The sequence below is a fragment of the Chlorocebus sabaeus genome, chromosome 21 (genome assembly GCF_047675955.1).
Source record: "Chlorocebus sabaeus isolate Y175 chromosome 21, mChlSab1.0.hap1, whole genome shotgun sequence".
Taxonomy (NCBI): Eukaryota; Metazoa; Chordata; class Mammalia; order Primates; family Cercopithecidae; genus Chlorocebus; species Chlorocebus sabaeus.
In genome coordinates, this window is record NC_132924.1 from 11,270,117 (window position 1) to 11,289,341 (window position 19,225).

Here is a 19,225-nt window from a genome sequence, read left to right on the forward strand (position 1 = left end):
TATTGCTGGTGATGTCTGTTTCTATATTTTAAAACACTGGCCAATCACGAGGTCAGGAGTTCAAGACCAGCCTGACCAACATGGCGAAACCCCATCTCTACTAAATATAAAAATTAGCCGGGCATGGTGGTGTGCACCTATAATCCCAGCTACTCAGGAGGCTGAGACAGGATAATCACGAACTCGGGAGGCAGAGGTTGCAGTGGGCCGAGATCGCACCATTGCACTCCAGCCTGGGCAACACAGCAAGACTCCTATCAAAAAAACAAAAAACAAACAAAAAAAACCCCACTGGCCTGTCATCCACTGAAAACCTTTTGAAATGACTTAGAATATTAAAAACACACTTCTTACCACTAGCTAGAGACTACCACAAGGACTCCATACCTGTTTGGGTCGTGTCACACACAAGCTTGCCCAGCCCTGGTAAGACACCAGACTCTTGGCTGCTTAGTGCTCCAAGGTGGTGGCAAGACATTCTCAGGCGACCTCTCTTCCGCTATAAAAATCACAGACCTCAGAAGGTTTCAGAAACCGTCAGATACCCACACAGGCTCAAGAAAGACCTCAAGAAACTCACATTCACCCTTGAGCCCAATTGTTTTTTCCACTGCAGCGCGACAATTAAAATGTCAAGAGCCTAGGTTTTCTAAGCAGGCAAACAACTGACAGAGTAAGAATAGATGCCCATGATTGTTGCTTCTCCGGCCCTCGCCTAGGAGGATCTTGGCTGACCTACTGACGTGACACTTGGGCCAGACTTGCCATCTCTCGCCTCCTCCCTGTCACACCCTGGTCAGCTGAAGGGCGTGTGCATGTTGTTGCCAGCTAGCCTGGTCTACCAGCAGGAGGGCCCCCGTGCCGTGTGGACTCTCCTGTCATTTGTTTTCAGAATCTGAATTCTCAGTTTCTGGAAGCCCACCCTCAGCTTCAACAGACAAGGAGAGCCCAGGGCAGCCCACCGGGCCAACCACAGGTGTTGATCGTAACACCAAAGAAGCTTGTAGGCATAGCCAACCGATGAGCCTCCCAAGAGCACACCCGTGGTACAACACTAGAATGCATCTCACTGCCTCTAGCACATTCTTCATCGGTTTTCACAGCATATTTTGAGTGATTAGTAAAATTATAAAAAGGGATTTTGTTTAATGATAAAAGCCTTAGCTTCTTAAGTGTAAAAAGGTAAAATATTCAACATCTTCCGATTGTAGAATGGTAAAGGCAGCATTGCCCCTTTTCATTTTGGAAGTTATACAACCTTAAGGGCAGGAAACAAAGATGAAAAATCTGTCTTTGAGAAAATTGGGCTTCATCTGCCAGCCCCAGTGACCATCCACAAGATGGGCCTCTTGGGAGGCCTGCAAAGATCAAGCAAGGGCCACGTGACAGGGTGTCCATGGCTGGTGGCCTCAGCACAGCTAGCAAAGGGCACTTCAGGATGAGTAGTGCCCCTCGGGGAACTCGGGGTCCTCTGGAAACAAGGAGAAAGACACTGGGGTTGGTGGCAATTGGTGTCATTTTTTGTTTTTTAGGACATGGTGGGCGCTTCTGAGCTGTAGCTACAACAAAGTCTCATTTGATTTCTGGAAATGTTTTGTGAATTGCAGCTAAATACATTTTTTGCTCTTTTTGATTTTTCTTTTTAATTTGTTTTTTATTGAGATAAAATATACATACATAATTTACCATCTTTACATTTTAAGTGTACAGTCCTTACAAATGTTTCCGCTTCCTCCCCTACCCCACTCCACTTCCCAGTCTCTGGTAGCCACCAGTCTACTCTATCTTCTTGAGATCCACTTTTTTAGCTCCCACAGAGGAGTGAGAACATGCAAAGTTTGTCTTTCTGTGCTTGGTGTATTTCACTTCAAATGGTGTCTCAATTTCCGTCCATGTTGCTACATCTTTGCAAAAAAGATGGCAATTGTGTGTTTGCTCCCTTTTGTCAACCTCTCCTAGCATTTGTGTTTTCTCCGGCCCTGCAGCTCTCTTGGCGTTTGAATTTGAGTTGCTGTCTTGGTCCTGTCCTCCTGTGTATCCGTGATGGTGTTTCAGTAGGGTCTGTTCTCCATGCTGTTTCCATTCGCCCTTCCCTGCTAGGCTGGCTTCACTTTTCTCTGACGTTTCTCTTCAGAGCTCTGCCAGCTTTCTTTATCTAGTGCCTGAGCTCTTATAGCTCTGCTTTGACCTTTGGTGATGTGATTAAGAAAGACCTCAAGAAACTCACATGCTTTCTTGTTTTTTGTTTTGTTCTTTTAAGTTCACGACATTGTGTTTGGTTGCAATTTTAATCTACTCACGGCAATGTTTTTCTACAGAATGTTCTTTGCTACCATTTTTTTTTTCTATTATTTTATTTTATCTTGGGGTATCTACACAGAAGATCAGTGCTGGTTCTTTAAAGATGAGCTGTTCTTGGACTAGCCAATAGACAGGAAGTTTGGGTAGGGAAATCCACAAGGGCTATGTTGGATGCTACCAGGACAAAAAAAAAAAGTAAACAAACCCTTATGTCCAAAGCCTGAGTATGAGAGTTTCAAGAACTTGACAACATAAGCCATTAAGACTGCCAACCAACTCACTCCTCTCACTTCCTGTGGTCATACCACCTTCACGTCCAGCCCTTCCACCACTTCCAGGTGAAACTCCGGAAATAACAGCTGGTAAATTTATAATAGAACCACATTTTCTCATTGATCGTCACTGTATACTCATATGTAGGCACACAGATCCACTCTGCTATAACTGTATACTCACACCTGGGTACACGGATCCACTCTGCCATAGCTGTATACTCACACCTGGGTACACAGGTCCACTCTGCTGTAGCTATATACTGACACGTGGGTACACAGGTCCACTCTGCTGTAGCTGTATACTCACACGTGGACACAGATTCACTCTGCTGTAGCTATATACTCACAGGTAGATATAGATCCACTCTGCTGTAGCTGTATACTCACAGTGGACACAGATCCACTCTGCTATAACTGTATACTCACACCTGGGTAAACAGATCCACTCTGCTGTAGCTGTATACTCACACGTGGACACACAGATCTACTCTGCCATAACTGTATACTCACACGTGGACACACAGATCCACTCTGCTGTAGCTGTATACTCACACGTGGACACAGATCCACTCTCCTGTAGCTGTATACTCACACGGGACATGGATCCACTCTCCTGTAGCTGTGTGTTCACACGTGGGCACAGATCCACTCTGCTGTAGCTGTATACTCACACCTGGGTACACAGATCCACTCTCCTGTAGCTGTATACTCACATGTGGACATGGGTCCACGCTGTATATTCACAGTGGACACAGATCCACTCTCCTGTAGCTGTATACTCACACGTTGACACACAGATCCACTCTGCTGTAGCTGTATACTCACACATGGACACAGATCCACTCTGCTGTAGCTGTATACTCACACGTGGACACACAAATCCACTCTCCTGTAGCTGTATACTCACACGTGGACACGGATCCACTCTCATGTAGCTGTATACTCACACGTGGACACACAGATCCACTCTCCTGTAGCTGTATACTCACACGTGGACACACAGATTCACTCTGCTGTAGCTGTATACTCACACGTGGACACACAGATTCACTCTCATGTAGCTGTATACTCACACGTGGACACAGATCCACTCTCCTGTAGCTGTATACTCACCTGTGGACACAGATTCACTCTGCTGTAGCTGTATACTCACACGTGGACACAACAGATTCACTCTGCTGTAGCTGTATACTCACACGTGGACACGGATTCACTCTCCTGTAGCTGTATACTCACACGTGCACACGGATCCACTCTCCTATAGCTGTATACTCACACCTGGGTACACAGATCCACTCTCCTGTAGCTGTATACTCACACGTGGACACACAGATCCACTCTGCTGTAGCTGTATACTCACACGTGGACACGGATCCACTCTGATGTAGCTGTATACTCACACGTGGACATGGATCCACTCTGCTGTAGCTGTATACTCACACGTGGACACGGATCCACTCTGCTGTAGCTGTATACTCACGCCTGGTTACACAGATCCACTCTGCTGTAGCTGTATACTCACACGTGGACACGGATCCACTCTGCTGTAGCTGTATACTCACACGTGGACACGGATCCACTCTGCTGTAGCTGTATACGCACGCCTGGTTACACAGATCCACTCTGCTGTAGCTGTATACTCACACGTGGACACGGATCCACTCTGCTGTAGCTGTATACTCACACCTGGTTACACAGATCCACTCTGCTGTAGCTGTATACTCACACGTGGACACGGATCCACTCTACTGTAGCTTATACTCACACGTGGACACGGATCCACTCTGCTGTAGCTGTATACTCACACGTGGACATGGATCCACTCTGCTGTAGCTGTATACTCACACGTGGACACGGATCCACTCTCCTGTAGCTGTATACTCACACGTGGACACGGATCCACTCTGCTGTAGCTGTATACTCACACGTGTACACAGATCCAGTCTGCTGTAGCTGTATACTCACACGTGGACATGGATCCACTCTGCTGTAGCTGTATACTCATGCCTGGTTACACAGATCCACTCTGCTGTAGCTGTATACTCACACGTGGACACAGATCCACTCTGCTGTAGCTGTATACTCACACGTGAACACAGATCCAGTCTGCTGTAACTGTATCCTCACGCCTGGTTACACAGATTCACTCTGCTGTAGCTGTATACTCACACGTGGACACGGATCCACTCTGCTGTAGCTGTATACTCACACGTGGACACGGATCCACTCTCCTGTAGCTGTATATTCACAGTGGACACAGATCCACTCTCCTGTAGCTGTATACTCACACGTGGACACGGATCCACTCTCCTGTAGCTGTATACTCACGCCTGGTTACACAGATCCACTCTGCTGTAGCTGTATACTCACACGTGAACACAGATCCAGTCTGCTGTAGCTGTATACTCACACGTGAACACAGATCCACTCTGCTGTAGCTGTATACTCACACGTGGACACGGATCCACTCTCCTGTAGCTGTATACTCACGCCTGGTTACACAGATCCACTCTGCTGTAGCTGTATACTCACACGTGAACACAGATCCACTCTGCTGTAGCTGTATACTCACACGTGGACACGGATCCACTCTGCTGTAGCTGTATACTCACACGTGAACACAGATCCAGTCTGCTGTAGCTGTATACTTACGGATGTGCACGCAGATCCTGTGAGAGCTGTGGCAGAGATCTCTATTGGGAGCACAGAAGTGAACCTGAGTCCCATGGGAGATTCATCTGGAAGGTGTGTGTGAATGAATGTGAGGGTCATGTGAACTCAGGCAGGAAGAGATTATGCAGCCTACATAGGTGTGTTCTGTGCAACATAATACTAGTCACACGAGACTATTTAAACTTTAATTTTAATTATAAAGTAAAATAAGAAGTGTAGTCCTTGGTTGCACCAGCCCACATTTCTAGTTCTCAGTAGCCACATGTGGCTGGCGGCTACTGTGTTGGAGAGTGCTGATCTAGAACAGGTCCATCATCGGGGGAAGTTCTGTCAGAGAATTCTGGCTTAGGTGAGCAGCCATGAGAGCCTAAATTAGAGAAGTGGTAATGGATGGTTGGAATGAGGAGGGGGTCATGTGAGAATCGGTCTTTGTGTCTGGAGGATGCTCTGAATTGGTGGAGCCCAACTCCAGATTCCAGGCTGAGGGTCCCTCCACTTGAGTGGCACCTCTGTCTCATCCACAGATAAGACACACTCACCTCACAACCAGTGAGCAACTACCCACTTCTGCTTGCTTTCCAATTGTAACCGAATGCCCACGGCTTCATGTCATAAATGTGTACGGTATACAAAACTCAAATGTGTCTGCGTAGCCTCCACCTCCACAACCTCCCTAGGAAAATGATGCATCCCAACTGGGTATCACCCTACTCAATAAGCAAATGTCCTGCAGTGAGCCAGAGGTAGAAGGTGTCTATTTCCCAAGTTAGTCACCATTACTGTGAGCATACTGTCATTTGAGCATCTCCCTGGAAAGCAGAGTACAGCTATATTGTTTAAGTATAAAGTGTGAAATGTAAGCAACAAGTTCATCTGGTGCTTGTCTGAAGACAGCACAGCCACCTTTTTCTTAGTTCTTGCAGGACTAATAATTGTCCGTGCAGGACTTCTCAAGAGACAGACCGTTTTGTCCTAGGTGATGACGCTTAAAACAGGGATCATTCTGCATATTCAGTGCTGGTTTTATAGCTGAGCCTGCTATAAGATGTGTACTGTATACAAAACTCAAATGTGTCTCAGGCTGTACCAAACCTGCTTTTCTGGCTCTTTCTTTCAAAAATGAGTGCCTTCAATATGATCAGTGCAGACACATTCCTGGCCTCAGGCCCAGAGGTTCTGATTCAGTAGGTTGAGCAAGGGACAGAATGGTGCCTTTGTAGCAGGCCTCCCCTGTGATTTCATGCCTCCCCCACTGGGAAAGGGAATTCTAGCAGATGCCAAGGAGTCAGGCTGTGGCTTCCTCTGCCACACAATAGCAGCGTGACTTGGGGAATCCTCAACACAGCTGGAACAGGATGCCACTGGGTCACAGCAACAGACTCCGATCTGCCCGCTTATCAGTCACCTGGAGGACTGTGCAAACCCACAGATCTCTGGGCCTTCCTAAGTACTGCGGAGTAAAAACCTTTGACTTGGCAATTAAAGTGCTTGCTCACATAGCACCACAGGTGAATGAGATCATCTCCAGCTTCCCATGAGCTCTAGTAACTTATGATTTATGAATTTCCTTTATCGTCATCCCTCCACAAACCATCAGAAACTTTTAGCTTCTAAATGTAGTGGTGTTGGTAGTGTGGACGGAAAGGCTGACGATTAAATTCTAAAGTATCCAAAGCTGCCCTCAGGGGATGTGCCAGTGAACTCAGAGTGGGCACCGCTGGAAAAGGCCTGTGGAGGACTCAGGCCCCAGGCAAGACACGGGCAGCTTGCAGCTCAGCACTACCCACTGGCAGGTTCCGTTTGTCCCCAGGGTGCTGTAGACGATGCCCAGGGCTGGAGGCAGTGCAGCCCCTGTCGTCTCAGTCTTACTCCCTGCTTGAGGCCCACCAGCTACCTGCTGCTCACCAAAGGGAAAGGAAGCGAGTCGATGTGGCGTGTCCAGGTTTACACAGCTGTTTCATACCAAAGCCAGGCCAGCACCTGGTCTCCCACGGGCCTGGCTGGGTTTCTCCCAGTACCCTCCATCCTCTCTCCTTGCAGCTAGGTCTGTGCTGAATCATCCTTTGCAAAACTTAATAACGTGACTTAATAATTCAAAGTCACATTAAATCTATGGCCAGGTAACAGCAAAGGGACTGTGTGTCGCCACCTCTCCCTCTTGCCAACCTAGACACCCCTGGTAGGACATCCTCCAGCTCTGCCTCCTGACTCCACTCACCCCTCTGCTCACTTGCAAAATGTGGCTGCTAATACCAACTCTGTCCATCTCCCAGGCCAGGAGCAAGCAAGAGGATAGGTGTGAAGTCCAGCTGTAATGTGTCACAGCCTGGTTACAGGAAGGTTGATTCAAATTAATTTAAAAAGTAATGAGTGGATCACTTTGTCTTTGATCAGTAATCCAAGTGACTGAAGGAAGCGCTGGGACAGTGAGTCTCCAGACTGGGGACTCCGGTGTCATGGTGTACCAGGCTGTCCCCCTGAAAAGCTGAGTCCTTGTCACTCGCTGGCTAGAAGGCCTATAAGAAATGGAAGCAGGAAATCCACAGAAGAAAAACTACACATGGCTATGGAACATTTCAATGCAATTTTTTAAATTACATGGAAAATATAGGCATAGCTAGTTGTCCACTAGTTGCCTTGTCTAGCTTTCTGTCGTCATTGATTAATCCTCACTTTCAGATTTCACAAATCTTGACCCACTTTATTTTTACAGAACGAGATCATCTCTTGATAGAGGCCTTTGCAGTATGATCACAACATGCAGTAAGAAATGCATTCTAGATTATGACCCAGTACACATATACACGTACATAATTGAAAGGCTCAGAAAGCGGTATTTTCATCATTAGGTGCAATGTCTCCTGTTTTCTATTTTATTCTGTTCTATTGTATTTTTTTAAATGCTGGTCATGAGACCTGCAAAACTGATTCCATGACCCACCAATAGTCTGAGCCAATGATTTGAGATCTTTGAGAGAAAAACAAAGTTGGAGGACTGACACTGCCCGACTTAAAGACTTACTACAGCCAGATGCAGTGGTTCATGCCTGTAATCCCAGCACTTCGGGAGGCTGAGGCAGGTGGATCACTTGAGGTAAGGAGTTCAAGACCAGCCTGGCCAACATGGTGAAACCCCATCTCTACCAAAAATACAAAAATTAGCCGGGCATGGTGGTACATGCCTGTAATCTCAGCAACTCGGGAGGCTGAGGCACAAGAATTGCTTGAACCCGGGAGGTGGAGGTTGCAGTGCACTGAGATAGCATCACTACACTACAGCCTGGGCAACAGAGCAAGACTCTGTCTCAAATAAATAAGTAAATTAATAAGTAAATGAATAAAAGATTTACTACAAAGCTACAGTAGTTAAGAAAGTGCTATTGGCAGAAGAATAGACAAATAGATGAATGGAACAGAATAGAGAGCTCAGAAATAGACCCACACAAATATAGTAAAATGGTCTTTGACAAAGGAGTAAAGGCAATACAATGAAGAAAGGATAGGCTCTTCAACATGGTTGTGGAATAAATGGACGTCCACGTGCAAAAAAAAGTGAATCTAGATCTAGACCTTTACTCAAAATGGATCATAGACTTAAAGGTAACATGCAAAACTATAAAACTCCTAGAGGATGACACAAGAAAAAATCTAGGTGACCTTTGGTTTGATGATGACCTTTTAGATAAATCACCAGTTTCCTCCATTAAATGCGACCTATGGAGGAAAACGGCTGATAAATTGGACTTCATTAAAATAAAACTTCTGCTCTGGAACAAAAGAAAACAGATTTGATATTCTCACCAGCTCCTAAACAAATTGGCTTTTCCAGGAAAACTCAGTTCCCCTGACACTCCTGTCTGTGGGCTTGGCCAGAGTGTGGGCATCGCAGTAGAGCTCCTCTTTCTTCACCTGTGGCCTCAGCAAAGCCCCCAACACCCACCTTGCTCTGGCACACAGTCATCTCAGCAGGAAGCCCTATCTGTTCTGCTCCCAGTGCACTCAGGTGCTCTGTGAATGTCTTTCACAGTCACGTCTACACCTGCTGTCTCCCTCCTGCCACACGCATGCTGCGACTGACCGCAGGCCACTCTGGCATCATGAGAGGTGGCCATTGCTGCTCCTGGGGAAGAGCAGAGTCACCCTCTTCCAGGAACAGCCTTGGCTGCAACCCATGCTGCCTTCCCCTGCCCTGGGACATTACAAGGTCGCACAAGGTCAGTCATTCTCAACCAGGAACAATCTTGCCACCAGGAAACATGCATTGTCTGGAGACATTTTTGGTTGTCACAACTAGGGACTACTGGCACCTAATGAGTAAAAGCCGGATGCTGCTGAACATTCTATAATGCACAGGACAGCTCCCATCACAGAGAATTATCCAGCCTTAATGTAATAGTGCTGGGATGGTTAATGTTATGTGTTGACTGAAGTGGGCTAAGGGATGCCCAGAGGGCCAGTAAAGCAGGATTTCTGAGTGTGTCCATGAAGGTGTTTCTGGAAGAGATTGGCATTGGAATCTCCAGAGTCCGCACCAGTGTGGGCTGGTAACATCCAGTTTGTTGAGGGCCAGAATGGAATGAAAAGGTGGATGAAGGGCAAATTCTTTCTCTTCTTGAGCTGGGACATCCATCTTCTCCTGCTCTTGGGTCTTCAAACTCAGACTGAATTACACCACCAGCTTTTCTAGTTCTCCGACTCATACACGGAAGACTGTGGGACTTCCCAGCCTCCATAATCACATGAGCCAGTTTCCACAATAAATCTCTTCTTATATTCCTATATCCATATCCTATTGTTTCCAGTTTTCTGGAGAACCCTGACTGATAAAGTACCGTGGTTGGGAAACCCTGCCCTAGATTTCTTTCTTTGGTCCTCGAAGCCTCACCCCAATCCCCATAAATCCCACACCTGCAAGAAGGAAGAAAATGTGAAAAGAGTCCCTTCTGGGAATGGATGCTGATTCCTATGTAGATTCCTCTATTGAGAGATAACTGTTGGTCAGTAGCTGGACACTACTAGTTCTCTTTTTTGAGGATTTCAAAACTGTGGTCTCTCTTCTCTATGGATAATTTTTTTCCAGTCCTATTGCTTCAAATATCATCTAAACACTTTCAACCCATAACTTGATTTCCTGTCTGGGCCTCTTTTCTGAGGTATACTGGACATCTCAAGTCACACTATATGTAGATATCTGAAACTTAATTCCCAAACTGAATCCTTGGTGTTCTTCATCTCCCCACAGCCAGTACTGGTCTACCCTAGTCTTCTTCCTCTCAGTCCATGACCGTCACCCCCTGCCCACTGGCTTCATCACTGGCTCGTCTCTCCACCCCCTTGACTCCTCCCCTTCCCCAGCAACCTCCTAACATGCACACACACACACGCACATATAGGGAATATTACTACGCTTCTTCATCTCAGGTCCCTTTCTTCCCCCAGCCCATCTCCCAGAATGAATTCACTTGAATTCACTCCTGGTTTGCAGGAAAGTACAGAAATCCAAGGAATGTGGTGGTACTTGGTGGTCCAACTTAAAGGGTCTAACCCTTTCACCCTTATCTCCCTCTGATCCATTTTCTACCCCAGAACCAGAGTGCTCTTAAACCATAAGTAAGCTAAGGTTACCATTATCTAGAAACACTTCAATGCCTTCCATTACAGTTGGGGGGATTCACATTATGTAACGTGGCTTGCAAGACTCCCCCTGCCCCACTTTGAATGGTCCTTAGGGGTTGGCCTTCTGTCAGGGCCTGGGAGATGCTGAACTTGATCCTCAGTGCCTTTGCAGAGGCTTTTCCTTGTTCGGAGCCCTTCCCTCACTCTTCCCCTTACCAAGGACCATCACTTCTTCGGGTCTCAGCACCTGTGAGACTCCAGGCTGGAGCATTTGGATGTGTGTCACTGGAGGGCTGACTTGCCATTCTTTCTCTTCTCCCTTTTTCCTCCAATGGCTCCTGTGGAGGTTTGGAGACTCCTCAGTGTCACTCTTCTTCTCTCTCCGGTTCCAGTCTAACAATATGAACCCTAGGTGCCCCGCCCTAGCCTGTTCCAGTTCCCCAGGATAGAGCAAGGAGAGCTCTTCCCTGCATCTAGCCAGTGACAAATGCCTCTGGTGACAGCCCTCTCTGCCTTGTTTCCGGTCCTTTAATGAGCTGCCCACAGTCAGCCTCACTTTCACTCTGCTCTTCACACCCACCGAGCCCCACGCTTGGAGCCGCTGGGGGTCTGCCAGAAAGGCCAGGTCCTAAGATCCCTGCAGGCTGTGCCTGCTCAACTTCTCAATGTGGCTTCCTCAGCCCTGCTTTGTGCTCTCATAAAATTCTATCGACTTTGGGCCTTTTTAGAAATTTGTCCAATTTCCACTCAGAGCATTGTTTCATGCATCTCAACTATGATTTTGATGGGTTTGGGTAAGGAAGGTGAGTTCCTGGGTTCTGCTGATATCTGAACCTGGAAATCTTCCCCATATTGCTGAGTGCCACACCGGGAAGTGCAGGCTTACTTTGGTGCTGCCTTCAGGGGCAAGAGACTGTGTGCAATGCAGGCATCACCTGGTGCAGGGCTGAAACATATCAGATGACTTACTGGGCTCCAAAGTTGAAATCAGGGTTGCTTAGTAAAAGGTGGGATGTATGTAGAATCGCATAAGAAAGATCCAAGTTTCCAGGATTTGGAATGAAACAGTCTCTTCAGAATGTGCTCTCAGGATTCCCAGAGGAGAGCTATTTCTCAAGATTTCCTTGACCTTTGTCACCAGCAGGAATTAATGTTTAACTGGAACATGAGGCTGGAAATACAAGAAGAGGGAAACATGTGGCTTAGAGTTTCAAGAAGAGTGACTGCCTCAGCGCCGAGCACCTCAGCGGCTTCTCTACGTGCTCTTCAGTCCCCGAAGTTGGAGAATCCCATCAAGGACAGTAGCCCTGTAAGGAATTCGAATTTCCAGTGTGTAAGTCCCTGGTTTTATACCTGCTCAGATTGTAGTGGGAAAACAGCAACATGTACCTTGACTCTCTGGCCCCACGTTACTGAACATTTGCTTAAAGGTTAACTGACTTGAGGGATCTTGTGCGGTGTTTTCTCTTGTGCTGCAGGCTGGCAGGGGTGTTTGTTCTGTGGGGGCTGTGCACTTGGTGGCTCTCCGTGCACACAGTCACTCCAGTGACACATGTTTAATAGGGACTGGGAATGATTTCATGACTGTGGCTCAGTAGCAAACGCAGGCCAGCTGTGATTCTATTTTTAACATGTACCGTCAAGGGTGGTGTTGATATTTTATTCCACCGAGCCTCCGTTTCTTCTGTAAATGAGGATTTTCTTAGTATCGACCTTGTGAGGATTAAATCCCATAATTTTATGGAGGTGATTAGTAAACGTGAACTCTGCCCTTACCTTTATAACATCTGAGGCTCCGTGAGGGCTCTCTCCTTTCGGTGTATGGTATAGTCTACTTAGAGGTCAATTTGGTGTCTACCTATGCAGGGTGATTTGAGGAGAATTAGAAGATCTTTCCCACCATTTTCCCACCAAAATGCTGAGTACAATTCCCATCTGAAAACATATGCAGATAGGAATTTCTATTGGGAGAATTGTTTGGTTATCGACTTCAATGAGTCGAAGTTCTCCTGGTCTTAACTCTGTTGTTGGAAGTATGTAAGAATCAAAGCTTAATCGATGGAAATCGTTGCTGTCCATCATGCATGAGTTAAAACCATTACTTCTGAGTGGTCAGTTTGCATTGGGCTCTGTCTAGAAGAAGGTTCACCTTCTTCACCTCCAGTCACATCCCCATTTCACAAGTAAGCAAACAGCCAGAGGAGGGGAGGAGGATGGCATAAGATCTTGCAGCTGGCAGAGACAAAATGCGCATGTAGCCCGTTTGCACTTGGTGCTCTTGGGCAGCCAAGCAATCCAGTGTGTGGGTCCAGGGTGACAAGTGCCGCTCCTGTGGCTGGGGTAAGTCCCTCCAGCATTCAGTCTTGCTCTCTGTGCTTATCTGGATGAGGTGCAGGATGAAGATGACCCTATAGAACTCTACCCTGGAAGTCCTCACAAAGTGGATACGTGACATTTTTGAAACCAGGGACATGTTGGTGCTGCTTAATATTTAAATCATAATTTTCACACTCTTAAAAATTACTAAATAAGTTTGAAGAGACACAGCCATCTGCCTACAGTGCCACCCCTGAGCTTCACGCCAAGGGAGAGGCTCAGGATTACTGAATGCAGGTATGACTGTGGAAGAAAAACCGAGTTTTCACATTTTAACAAGGTCAATTGAGGCCGGGTGTGGTGGCTCACACCTGTAATCCCAGCACTTTGGGAGGCCAAGGCGGGCAGATCACGAGGTCAGGAAATCGAGACCATCCTGGCTAACCCGGTGAAACCCCATCTCTACTAAAAAAAATACAAAAAAATTAGCCAGGTGTGGTGGCGGGCGCCTGCAGTCCTAGCTACTCTGCAGGCTGAGGCAGGAGAATGGCGTGAACCCAGGAGGCGGAGCTTGCAGTGAACCGAGATCATACCACTGCACTCCAGCCTGGGCAACAGAGCGAGACTCTGTCTCAAAAGAAAAAAAAAAAAAACCCAAGGTCAATTGAGTAATCAACTTGATAAATAAATTAATGATTATATAAAATGAGGGCTGGGTGCTGTGACTCACACCTGTAATGCCAGCATTTTGGCAAGGTCAATTGAGTAATCAACTTGATAAATAAATTAATGATTATATAAAATGAGGGCTGGGTGCTGTGACTCACACCTGTAATGCCAGCATTTGGGGAGGCTAAGGTGGGTAGATCACTTGTGCTCAGGAGTTTGAGACCAGCCTGGGCAACATGGTGAGACCTCATCTCCACTAAAAATATAAAAACTAGCCAGGTATGGTGGTGTGCACCTGTAGTCCCAGCTACTTAGGAGGCTGAGGTAGGAGAATCGCTTGAGCGTGGGAGGCGGAGGTTACAGTGAGCCGAGATCGAGTCACTGCACTTAAGCCTGAGTGACAGCGTGAGACCCTGTCTCAAGAAATAATAATAATAATAAAATAAAATTATGAAAGTTTTACTCTGCCAAGAATCTATTACAGTTTTCTTTTTCCCAGGAACACTGGTCTGACTTTATTATTATTATTATTATTTACTATACTTTAAGTTCTAGGGTACATGTGCACAACGTGCAGGTTTGTTACATATGTATACATGTGCCATGTTGGTGTGCTGCACCCATCAACTCATCAGCACCCATCAACTCGTCATTTACATCAGTTGTAACTCCCAATGCCATCCCTCCCCTCTCCCCCCTCCCCATAATAGGCCCCGGTGTATTACAGTTTTAAAGATACATAGAGCCTTGAATATATAAAGAAAATCTTGATTCAACTATGGAGAGAAATCAACAAATCCACCATCTTTACCAATTGTAGTAAACTGGATGATAGATTTAGCAAACAAAACATTAGTAAACATTTAGAAAATTTCAAAAGCAAAAGTAATAATCTTGCTTTATTAGACATATATGGAATCAAATACCTAAAAATTAGAAAATACACTTTCTTAAGTGTCTTAAATGGCATTACGCAAATGTCAACATCTATCAGAGAATTGCTCTCACACCAACATGTTCTCTGACCGCAATTCAATGCAAGTAATTAAATTAGAATTCAATTAAAAAATAAACAAATATTGCTATGTATGTCTGGACATTTTTTTTTTTTTTTTTTTTTTGAGGTGGAGTCTTGCTCTGCCACCCAGACTGGAGTGCAATGGCACAATCTCGGCTCACTGTAGCTTACGCCTCTCAAGTTCAAGCAATTCTCCTGCCTCAGCCTCCTGAGTAGCTGGGATTGCAAGCGCCTGCCACTACGACTGGCTGATTTTTGTATTTTTAGTAGAGGTGGGGTTTCACCATGTCGACCAGGGTGGTCTCGAACTCCTGACCTCAGGTGGTGCACCCATCTTGGTCTCCCAAAGTGCTAGGATTACAGGCATGTGCCACCGTGCCTGGCAGTCTGGACATTTTTTGAATAGCTACTGAATAACTCGTGTATCAAAGAAAAACAAAATAAAGATTAAATACTACTTATACACAAATGATAATAAAATATCAGCCCCCTCCTCATACCTTTGTCCCCCTGGTGTGTGGCGCAAGCTGTGTGCAGGGTGAAGGGCACCCACCCAGGGAGCAGTGCAGTCCTGGCCCCGCCCTGCGGGAGCCCTATGCTCAGTCACCCACTGCAGCCCCGTCTCCTGGCCAGTCCTCCCCAGGGCTCTTCCTCATGTGTGCATAGCCACGGGCAAGAAAGGAGGGTCTCAGGACAGAGGAGTTTCAGCTCAAGAAGTGCCTGGCTGTCCCGCTTGACACTGTCCCCTCCCACAGAGCTCCAATGCTCAGAGCTGGGGCCTGCCTCTCCTCTGTGGTCATGGCTGAACTCACAGTGTTTGGGGGAATGAGCCACTCTGCTGCTGGCTTCTGGCTCCCCCTGGATGGTGACGCTTGGGCAGCTCCCATCTTGCCCTCTGCGCAGATGGGGCCTAATCTCCTTACTGCCTCCACTGTCCACGTGGCTGCTGCCTGTGGGTCCCTGCACGGCTGCTGGAGGGAGCTGCTTACCTACAGGCTGAGACCAGGATCCCCTCACTTGTATCACCTGCCGGCTCCCTGCCCTGCAGCCCCTGCACTCACGGCATGTTCTGCTGCCTTGAAGGCTGCTGCCTCTGTCCCAGCTCCGTGGGGTCTCCGCTCTACAGGAGTAGCTTCTTCCTTGAAAAGATGCTGCTTAAAATTAGAGGATGGATGGCTCTGCTTGGGGAATTTCTAGCTCTGGACTGTGCCACAAGCCCTGGATGTGGTATGTGTATGTGTGTGCATGCATGCACTTAGGAATATGTGTGCGTGTGTGCATGTGTGCAAGCATGTGTATGTGGTATGCATGTATGTATGCATGTGCTATTGTACATGTGTAGTGTGCATAAACATGCATGCATGTGTGCTTGTGTATGTGTGTGCATGCATGAGTGTGCATGGTGTGTGTGCATGTGTGTGTGGCCGGGGCAGAGGCACCTGCAGGTTGCTCGTCATCTGAGTGGACCCTGTTCTCCACTATTCCTCCTCTGCAAACCCCAGGCTCCTTTCCTAGCTTCATATGAATCCGCGTGCACCTTCAGGAGAAACAGAGTCCTCCTCCTTCTATCACACCCATCAAGCAGGGGTCGGGGGAGGGGCTGAGGGTGGGGAAGATGATCCTCCCTGTTGCTGCCCAATGGTGGGAGGAGAGACGGAGCCCAAACTATGTTTTCAATGCTGATAGGCTTAAGGGTAACAGCACAGGAGTTTGAGATGCACGCGGCTCAACACCTAATCTGCATCTCACTTCACTTTCTCATCTGGCGAAGTGGGCTTGGGACCCTGAGCCTCCCGAGTATCACAGGGTCCTAATAGTCCCTCACAGAAGGCACAGGCCCAGAGTGAGCACTCCCCAAATGCCACGCCATCCCTTCCTCACCCCTGGAGTGGAGCCTGGGGGTTCTCAGACTTGTTGGGAGAGTCCCAGGAGCACTGGCCCCAAATCTGCATCCCACACAGTGCCTGGGAACCCAAGGCCCATTTTTTCCTTGGCGTCTCCCCAGCCTCCGCAGGCCGTGCTGCTCCTCGCCATCCTGCTAGGATGACTCTCTCCTCCTGGGGGCAGAGTGGGGGCAGGAGGTGGTGGGAGGGTGGAGGGATGCTGCTCAGTAAATAATGCAGAGCCGGCAGCTCTGATTGGCTTCAGAGAGGCAGACACTGTGTCTACATAAATGGCAATCACATCTTCTGTGCCTCTTAACTGTCACTGTGGAGAGGAGAGAGAGAGGACAGAGAGCAAGTCACTCCGGGCTGCCTGTGAGTACCGCTCTTTGTCCTCATGGCTCGCGGACCAGACTCACGCGTCCAGCTCCCTGGATGGCCGTGACCCTGGGGTTTGGGGTGGGAGGTTTGCCGGTTGATTCTAGCTGTGCTGAGTTCCCCTCCTGCAGGAGAAAGGAGGTTCTGCCGACAGGGACAGCTGAGCATCCAGTGTGTTCAGGTGGCACAAGGTTTAAAGGAACTTTTTAAGAAAATAGGCACCAACCTAGGTCGGCTTGCTTTTTTGTGCCATCTGCAAGCAACAGGTCAGGCACATAATCCGAAACTTTGGATTGCTTTTTAGGCCACATTCCTAGAGCCACGACAGCAACATAACTGAGTGGAAATTATTTTCCAGACTGGCTCGCGTGCATGTAGTGACCACGGAGGCCACGCGATGGGTGGGAAAGAAGGAGGCTGTGCGGCCTCACAGGCTGGGGTTTGCATTCAGGTGCACACCTCCCCAGCCGCCTTTCCTGCCTCAGAGGTGAAGGAGAGGAGCTAATTAACAGCGTCCTCCCAGCAGATCATGGTAAAAACCAGGTCTGATTTTATAAAGGGGCGGGCACACAATAGGTGTTCAATAAATGAGAGCCCTATTATGAATAAGGGAGGAAGGTGTGAGGGCGATGAAGATGCTGCTGAGTGGTCTGCTGCGCCCTCCATAGCCTGTTTCTTCAGTTTCCAAGGGAAATTCAGGCAGGTGACATGGGTTCTCCCCACAAGCTTGTTTCTCTCTTGAAGACTCCAAGGGCAGAGGCTCCTTGCGAAAATTCCTCATTCAGATAAGCAGGGTTTCCCCTCCAAGAGGTGACAATTGCTGCACAAAAGCTGTTCCTCTGTGGGTTTGTCAAGTGTGCCAGAGACAAACACTCCTTTTGCTCGGGGCACGGGAGTCCTGGCTGGCAGCCTGCGGTGACCCCAGACCAGAACACAGGCATCCTGGATGGCTGACCACGGAGCAAGTTCAGGGGTGTCTGGATGGTTCTGAAGGAAACAAAATCACACCATTCTCAGCAGTTTCTTTTCTTCCTGTCTTCTGGGCACACACTGGGTGGGCCTCTGCACACAGCCAGTGTGAATATAATAATTAAAATAAATCCCCCTTAACTCCCCTGCCACAAATTCAAAGAGATAGCCTGGGGGTTCTAATTACCTTTGTTTTCTGCTCTTCAAGATATTGATTATTCTGAAAGCTTTACTTTCAGAAACTCAGCTTGAGTCAGCTGTCAAGTTTAGGGAACGGCTCTAGGAAAACCACACTACGTGGATATTTTAAAAGAAGTGTTCTGCGGCCGGGCGCAGTGGCTTATGCCTGTAATCCCAACATTTTGGGAGGCTGTGGTGAGTGGATCACCTGAGGTCGGGAGTTCAAGACCAGCCTGGCTAACATGGTGAAACCCTGTCTCTACTAAAAATACAAAAAATAGACAGGCGTAGTGGTGCACGCCTGTAGTCCCAGTTACTCAGGGGGCTGAGGTAGGAGAATTGCTGGAACCCGGGAGGTGGAGGTTGCAGCAAGCCGAGATCACGCCATTGCACTGCAGCCTGGGCAACAGAGCGAGACTCTGTCTCCAAAAAAAAAAAAAAAAAAAAAAAAAAAGGTGTTCTGATGTTTTATGTTTGTCTGGTGCTTGTTGGCATTTCTGGAGGAAGACATTCAGGGAGCCCAGAGGCACCTCGTGGACATATGGGGCAGCGAGGGACACAGAACCTCGTAGAAAAGGTTAGAATCCCACTGTGCTGAGAGATGGCGGAGGGTCCTGGTCTTGTGGTTTGGACAGAGGCAAGTGTGGAAGCCACTTCTGAGCTGTGCGGGCTGAGAGGAGCTCCGTGCCTGCTGCGTGCTTCCCTCAGCCTCTCCACATTGCTGTCGAGGGGATCATACTGCTACTTTGCAGAGCTGATGTGAAGTTTAGGAGAATATAGGTAAAGGGCTTATACTGCTGCTCTGTATATGGCAACTCTTCAGCATTTCTTCTGTTTTGGAGGAGGTAGGGAGGAGGCACTTCTCTTGGGGCATGGAGAGCCGCAGAATTTGTTGAGCCTCTGCTTGTTTCTGTTGGGATCAGCCCAGGTGGGTGGAGGCAGACGTG

At 47.7% G+C, this 19,225-nt stretch overlaps 1 protein-coding gene across 3 annotated transcripts in view; it reads left to right on the forward strand.

Annotated features, from left to right (window-relative positions):
- The first annotated feature begins 12,060 nt into the window (after positions 1 to 12,060).
- DDC (dopa decarboxylase) overlaps positions 12,061 to 19,225 on the forward strand; it is a 107,237-nt gene continuing 100,072 nt past the window's right edge. The window contains exon 1 of one of the 3 annotated variants that reach the window (XM_007981322.3): positions 12,061 to 12,174. The gene's annotated coding sequence lies outside the window, so the exon portion shown is untranslated. Of the gene's footprint in view, positions 12,199 to 17,008; positions 17,127 to 19,225 lie in introns of those variants that run through there. The other 2 variants (XM_007981321.3, XM_007981320.3) reach the window with 2 other exon arrangements.